The sequence below is a fragment of the Nanorana parkeri genome, unplaced genomic scaffold (genome assembly GCF_000935625.1).
Source record: "Nanorana parkeri isolate BGI_ZX_2015 unplaced genomic scaffold, ASM93562v1 scaffold140, whole genome shotgun sequence".
NCBI classification, from domain to species: Eukaryota; Metazoa; Chordata; class Amphibia; order Anura; family Dicroglossidae; genus Nanorana; species Nanorana parkeri.
Genome location: NW_017306408.1, coordinates 1517190 through 1525033, shown reverse-complemented (window position 1 = coordinate 1525033; position 7844 = coordinate 1517190). Strand labels below are relative to the sequence as shown.

General features: G+C 42.7%; 1 long non-coding RNA gene across 1 annotated transcript in view; it reads right to left on the bottom strand.

Annotated features, from left to right (window-relative positions):
- The window catches only part of LOC108785057, a 17024-nt gene extending 12141 nt beyond the window's left edge, over positions 1-4883 (bottom strand). Inside the window, exons 1-2 of the long non-coding RNA XR_001941109.1 lie at positions 4773-4883; positions 3899-3901 (exon numbers count right to left, since the gene is read on the bottom strand). This is a non-coding gene — a long non-coding RNA (uncharacterized LOC108785057). The remainder of the gene's footprint in view (positions 1-3898; positions 3902-4772) is intronic.
- Between the last annotated feature and the right edge of the window lie 2961 nt (positions 4884-7844).

Here is a 7844-nt window from a genome sequence, read left to right as displayed (position 1 = left end):
ACATTTTTTTATACATATATTTATTAAATATTTACTGCATATATTTATTACATATTTCACAAAAATGAATTGCATATATTTATTACATATTTACTACATATATTTATTACATTTATTTATACATATTTTTATTTACTATTGTTTTTGTTTAATATGAAGTTAGAGGGTTTGTTATGTTTAGCCAGAGACGTATACAATACCCTTGTCATGGGTCCACGAATTGCATTGTATATTCTATTTAGCAGACATTCGCTCATATGCAGTGCGGTAAGGCAAAATAATGAGTGAATGCAACTGCAACTGCAACGCACATATACAGTTCATATACGGCATTGTGGCACCATGTGTTAAAGAAGAACTCTGGGGGAAATGTTTTATTAACCCTTTCAGTGGGGATAAAAAAATTTTACTCACCCAATCATTTCAGATGGCTTGTTCTTAGACTGGATCCCTAGAGCTTAACCCCCCCACTCTGCAGTGGTCTAAGAATCTTTGAATCTTTGTGTCATATCACGTTCTCTACAAGCATATACTGTAGATGTGAGGATGCTGAAGGATGTGCATCTGTGCAGCAGAGGAGGAGACACACTTCAGTGACCAGAGAAGCAGGGTGTCCACTCGGCATATCGGGTGAGTATAACTTTTTTTTAGTACCTAGACAAAAAACAAACAGTTATAGTAACCCTTGCAGTGTGGGGGTAGCTCCACTGCAGGGGCTAATACCTTTTTCCTCCAGCGTTCTTCTTTAAAAAAAAAAAGGTTCATGTAAATTTTTTCTCTTGCACTGAGTTGCACTGTCAGCCCATTCAAAATAAATAGGCTGCCTTGACGCGTTCCCTCAATGCACAAAAACATGTGTGAATGGTCCGTTAGCGTCCAAAACATACAAAGACTGAATCTTTTCTAAGATCTTATTTTTGGAACATTAGGCGAAGGTAAATCACTTGTCGCTTTACATATTTATTGCCAGATGTACTACTTTGCCTGGACATTTCCTTTTACATTTCTAATGTATATAAAATTTTAGACTATAGCAAAAAAATAAGTATCTAGTGTACCCGATTCCACCCCTGCTCCCCAAAATAAGCCACAATTAAGGCTCCTGCAGAAAATCCTCCTCATCACAAGTTAAATAAGAATAAAATTCCAGCATTTGATTTTGCTCAGTCACTATGGGAGGGCCGCTGACGGCTGCATACTTCTCCCAAATTGAGCCCCTGTTTGCTTTCCTAAGAGATGTTTAACCATCCCGGCCTGATATTTTAGCTGTGGCGTCCAAGTCGCGGTAAAGTGCAAGCTGCAAAGGCGCGCTCCAGTGCCGCCACGGCTTGCCAAGGGGAACCGCTGCTCGGAGTCACGGTAGAGTTAAATGAAAGACAAAACAAACAGCAAAAGTTAAGCGGTTTGCTGTAACATCAAGGTTTATTTTTGTGGTTATTACATAGGCCAAGAGAAAAATAAAACACGGCCCTCGCAGAGAAGGGAAAGTAGTTTTCTAAATGAGGGGGGTTTTAGTCCGTGTCGCTTGCGAGGCTCCTTTTCAAAAACATAATCTTTTTTTTTCTTTTTCCCCTCTCTTTGTTTATTCATTTTGTGTATTATGCCATTCAAGGCCGGGATGTAATGTCTTATCCCAGCTGCTATTAAAGTTAGCTTACAAATCACTGCTAATAGGGATATGACACATACAGCGGCTGAGTTATACTCTGTGCAGCTCAAGCTGATGTTTAGAAGTCCACGTGAAATAGCAAACTGAGAGAGCGCTGGGAGGGTACCGAGCTGTATGAGCCGCGGAATATTCATTAAAGCACAAGCTGCTCTCCGGATGCTGGAGGTTTGGTATCAGAAGATTCAAAGTACACTCCAGTTAAACATGGAAATTGTGTCATTGAAGGGAACCTGTCAGACGGCTTACGGCTTTGACAGTCCAGCACTGGAGCGAATTTCTTATCCTTACCGGCAGAAGGGATGCTAATTCCGGGGCAGAGCCCACCTCTGAAGAATCGCATACCGTGATGTCATCATGCGAACATTATGCTTTTAATGACTGTCCTGGAACAAGTAGGCAGATAAGGGCAGATCAGAAATTCTCAGCTACATTGATGTGCTTACTTGCTCTGGATCAGTCATTCAGAAAGTATTATGTGTTTTCTAATGATATTCATTTATAACATAGAAAAGTAAAAAAAAAAAAAAAAAAAAAAAAAAAAAAAAATCTGCATACTCACAATTCAGAGCTGTGCCCCAGCAGTTGTACCTTTCTTCCACTGGAAGCCACCAGTCTTCTCGGTTGAATAAAGTCTGGTATCTTTTGTACCACTTCCTCTGAGCCCATGCAGTCATGGACCCGCCCCCTGAGGGTGTGTCATTAAGCTAGCCAGGGTACAGAGTGCACTGAAAGGTGTTGTAACATGAGCACCATTAAGCAGAAGATCAGCTGCGATCCGTTGCAATCCGTTTTTCAATGGATGTCAGCAGATGCCAACGAAAGGTAACCCAGAAAATGAACTCCATTCCATTGTGCTGCGGTGTGCTGAAAAAAAAATGGTGCATGCTCTACTTTTTTTCAGCATGTATTGGAATGCGTCAAAAACAGAAGGAAATGCAACATAAAGGAATGGAACAGAAGTAAAAGAAAAGAAAACAAATGCATAGAAGTTTGTCCATTCAGCATAATTAAAATAAAGGTTGGCAAAAAAAATGCAACAAAAAGTTTTTGGTCTTATTTTGGTGTGAACGTGCTCATAGTGCAGGAATAAAGGCCACCTACCACAGTGGCCCAAGTAGTGGAGGAATTGCCTGTGGCATCACCAGACATGCATCCAGAAACCTTTTTTTTTCTCCATTCCAATGTTCACATCTCACTAACAGATCTCAGTTTTTGCAATCCTTTTTATCTATGAGAGCATGCTGCTGGGTGAAAAGTCTGCATGCTGACAGAACACTAAAAGGTGCAAAAGATGTATTTTTCAATTGGGGAACCCATTAGTAGCTACCCCGTTATTCATGAACTGAAATAGGTTTAGTTAGAGGCTCAGATGGGCAGATATTTTGTTTGGTTTATGCTATGGACTTTCTCTATAAGTATCTCCTGCATTTAACTGTTGGTGCCTGCAGTCTGGTGCTGCCCCTCCAGTCCCCGCTCCAACGATGCATGGAAACATCAGCCGACAGTGCCGCCGCTCCACTACCCCCTCCAACGCTGCATGGAAACATCAGCCGACAGTGCCACCCCTCCACTCCCCGCTCCAACGCTGCATGGAAACATCAGCCAACAATGCCGTCCCTCCACTTCCAGCTCCAACGGTGCATGGAAACATCAGCGCCCCCCACATGCAGTGTAAAAGACCCCAATCACCATGGAGGGGATAGAGATTCAATGGGATCCATCCAACAGACCAACAAGCTGTAAGTAAGCCTGCAGCTCTGTGGCGAATAAAGGCCTCAACACCGCATGCAAAAGATGCCGATGCCGCCATGCAACGCCAAAGTAAGGAGTAGAGGGGTGGCACCAGCAGAAAAAAGCCATCCCGACCAACAGCGCCACACCAGCAGTGCCAAGGTCCCCAACTACCGCAGGTTTGGGGGGGAAGGGGGGCACATTGAGGAACTTGGCCTTGGGGCAGCAGTGAGAGTAAATCCAGCCCTGGATGTAGGTAAGTAGGTAAGCATTTGTCCAGATGGGCATTACTCGTGATGATGGTGGGGAACTGGTTAAAGGACCCCTATATAAAGGTAAAGCTTAGTGAAAGGGTTATCCATAGCAAGTTGGCAACCTAATGTTTTATTATACTGTGTGTTCCTTCTGTAGAATGGCAGCTGGAATCTGTTTAATGAATAAAAAAACAGGTTGATTCTTACCAGCTACATTTTGATTACTTTTCCTAATAATTCTGACAATCTCATATACAGGATTAACTTTTATTTTATATAGATATAAAGGTCTCACCTCCAGCAGTTTTTAAGTCCAGAAAACTCGCTGTAAGTGCTTTTAATACATCATGCAATAAAATTATGTATACCTTTAAGGCACATCAATTTTATCATGCATTTTCATTCATTGAATTACACATGAAAGATACATCTGTCATTTTATAATTGAAAAAAAAAGAAAGGTTTATAGTGTACTGTGAAATTTCCATACCTTAATATACATTTTATTCAGGAGCCCTGTGTGACTTTGAAATATGTATATTTATATTTATTACATGTAAAGTGTTCTCACCTGAGCCCGCCAGCTGAAAGAGAGACAATAATAGCACATTATAGCTTGGGTGACGTTACAAGATCGGGAGACCTATAATGATATTGATGCATTCTACATGTTCTTGTGTTTTGATTTCACTTGTTTGATATTATAGTGATGGTCGGTGGTTATACATGGATCGGAGTCAGGAGCAGAGCTGGATGATGCACAAAGAAACCTTTCTACATTTCGCTAAATATTTGGTGTGACCTAGAGTCTGACACTAATTATAGTCTATACCAGCACTACTTAACCGTTTCTTAACCGTCACGACATCCTTTAAAAGTATGCAAAATCTTGAGGCACCCCGGTCTAAAAATGTGAAATATGGCATCTGGTATAGAATTTAAGAAGGAGTCAGGCATATTTAACCTATAGAGTGCAGGGGTCAGGTGTGTGGGACATAAGGAGTGCAGGAGTCAGTAATTTGTAACATATAGAGCCCAGGGGTCAGATTATGTAATGAATAGAGTACAGGGATCAGGTGTTTGTAACGTATAGGGTGCAGGAGTGAGTCATATGTAACGTATGGAATGCAGGGGTCAGATTGTGCAATGTATAGAGGGCAGGGGTCAGATTATGTAATGTATAGAGTGCAGGGATCAGGTATTTGTAACGTATAGGGTGCAGGAGTCAGTCATATGTAACGTATGGAATTCAGGGGTCAGATTGTGCAATGTATAGAGGGCAGGGGTCAGATTATGTAGCGTATACAGTGCAGGAGTCAGGCATATGTAACCTATAAAGTGCAGGGGTCAGGTATATGTAACATACAGAGTGCAGGAGTCTCTCATACAGTATGTAACATATGTAACGTATGGAATGCAGGGGTCAGATTGTGCAATGTATAGAGGGCAGGGGTCAGATTATGTAATGTATAGAGTGCAGGGATCAGGTATTTGTAACGTATAGGGTGCAGGAGTCAGTCATATGTAACGTATGGAATGCAGGGGTCAGATTGTGCAATGTATAGAGGGCAGGGGTCAGATTATGTAGCGTATACAGTGCAGGGGTCAGATTATGTAACATATAGGGTGAGGGGGTCAGATTATGTAACATATAGAGTGCAGGGGTCAGGTGTATGTAACGTATAGAGTGCAGGAATCAGTCATATGTAACCTATGGAGTGCAGGGGTCAGATTATGTAATGTATAGATTGCAGGGATAAGATGTATGTAAACTATAGAGTGCAGGAGTCAGTCATATGTAAAATATGGAGTGCAGGGATCAGATTATCTAACATATAGAGAGCAGGAGTCAGTCAAATGTAATGTGTGGAGTGCATGGGGTCAGATTATGTAGCATATACATTGCAGGGGTCATGCATATGTAACCTATAAAGTGCAGGGGTCCGATTATGTAACCCATAAAGTGCAGGGGTCAGCGTGTAATGTATGGAGTGGTGGGGTCATGTGTATGTAATGTATACAGTGCAGGGGTCAGGCATATGTGTGTTGCATTGCTATACGTTGTTAAAAAGTAATGTATTGTTTGATAATGCAACATGTGCTACTGCAAGTGCTATGCATTGCAATAAAGCATGCGTCTGCCGTGAGGTGCCTTGGGGTGCCCTTCAGAATGAATAGCAATGCAACGCACCACCACACCTACCTTGCACTGTGTGATAGTGTGCACTAAATGCATGGATACCACACTTTTAACATAAAGCTATAGTGTAAATAATGGGAGAGTTCCATTGGGCTTTAATGTAAATACAGAAAGCAGTAACAACATGTCTTGTGGCTAGTAAATCATGCTGGGACTTCTAGTTCTTTCCAGTCAGTTACTTGAAACCCTCCCTCCATATTTTGTGTTCATTTCGCTTTAAGAAAAAGTGACATTTTTGATGCTTTAATTTGAGCGCATTATTAATTTATAGCCAATTCATAATTGATAACGTTATTACAACAAGCCAGTTAAAACAATACATCGGAGTAGTAAATATTTATGTCACACTAAATCACAGGTAGTAATGTGTGAGAGGACTTGAGACCAGTAATTGCTGCCCTCCTTCCCCCGGGATCCCTGTAATGGGAGTGTTGGACTGGATGCCGGGGCCGGCTGCGATTCCGACGCTTGTCTGGGGGCCTTTTCTGTGCCCTAAAATATTTAACTGTGCTGTAAATTGAGCTGTACGAGGAACAAAGCATTGGGGCTTTGCAGGATCGATAACCATTTCAAATAGCGTTCAATAATCAGGGCTTATAGATTGGGTCTTCCTGCAGACAGGCTGTCTCAGGTAACTTAGCAGGAGACAGTAATACGTACTTACTAGAACCTGGGCCTACAGAGAAGAGATCATTATTTTATTGTCATTACTTATTTATTATTTTAAGGTCAGGCGAAGCAATCGTGATTGAGAAAAGAAAAGCTGACAAGTGCTTTCCCTTCAATTGGTTGTGTTAAAGTAAACTTTTCCTAAGAGAAATACATGGCCTTGCAGCTGCCAGCCTTCTTCTGAAAATGCGAGTTACCCGCCTGTGGCTTCAATCATTTCTGAGACGTGAAGGCCTCATTCGGACGGTCTGCAGCCTCGGAAACATGTTCCGCGGTGGATCGTTTATTTAGAGGGCGGTAGAGCAGAGGCTGCCCAGTATGTGATACTGCCGTCGCATTTTTAATCTCAAAGGAATTTTCGTCACAACCACCGTGTACCCAGGTGTCCCATCAGAGGCATAAATAGAAACCTCATATGTTAGTGTCTTGGCTGTTACTGGGGTAGTGCATGTATGTAGTCCAAGGAGTTAATGTTGGCACCTCTACAGTTACTGGGGTACTGTATGTATGTAGTCCAAGGAGCCAATTTGGCACCTTGGCAGTTACTGGGGTAGCACATATGTGTAGTCCAAGAAACCAATGTTGGCACTTTGGCAGTTACTGGGTTAGTGCATGTATGTAATCCAAGGAGCCAATGTTGGCACCTGGGCAGTTAATGGGGTAGAGCATGTGTGTAGTCCAAGGAGCCAATGTTGCACCTCGACAATTACAGGGGTAGAGCATGTGTGTAGTCCAAGGAGCCAATGTTGGCACTTTGGCAGTTACTGGGGTGGTGCATGTATGTAATCCAAGGAGCCAATGTTGGCACCTGGGCAGTTACAGGGGTAGAGCATGTGTGTAGTCCAAGAAGCCAATGTTGCACCTCGGCAGTTACTGGGGTAGAGCATGTATGTAGTCCAAGGAGCCAATGTTGGCATCCGGGCAGTTACTGTGTAGTGCATGTATGCAGTTCAAGGAGCCAATGTTGGCACCTCGGCAGTTACTGGGGTAGAACATTTGTATAGTGCCAAGACGCAGTGTTGGTGCCTCGGTAGTTCATAAAGCCCTCTCGTTCATTTTCGGGCCTCCCCCAAGTGCCAGAATGCCAGGGCCCCATCCCACATGAGACTGCAGCAACCCTGGTATGCTTCTACAAAAGCATGTATACAGCACTGTGTGGTTGCAGTGCTACCATTGCAGCAGATGGCTGCAATGATCGCACATCAACCGCACTGTTTTACCGCCCCCTCACCACTCGTGCAGACGAGGCCTAACCCAGAACAAGTCTACAGATTGGAAAAGTCAGAACCAAAGCAGAAGTCCTTATATACATACATGTTAT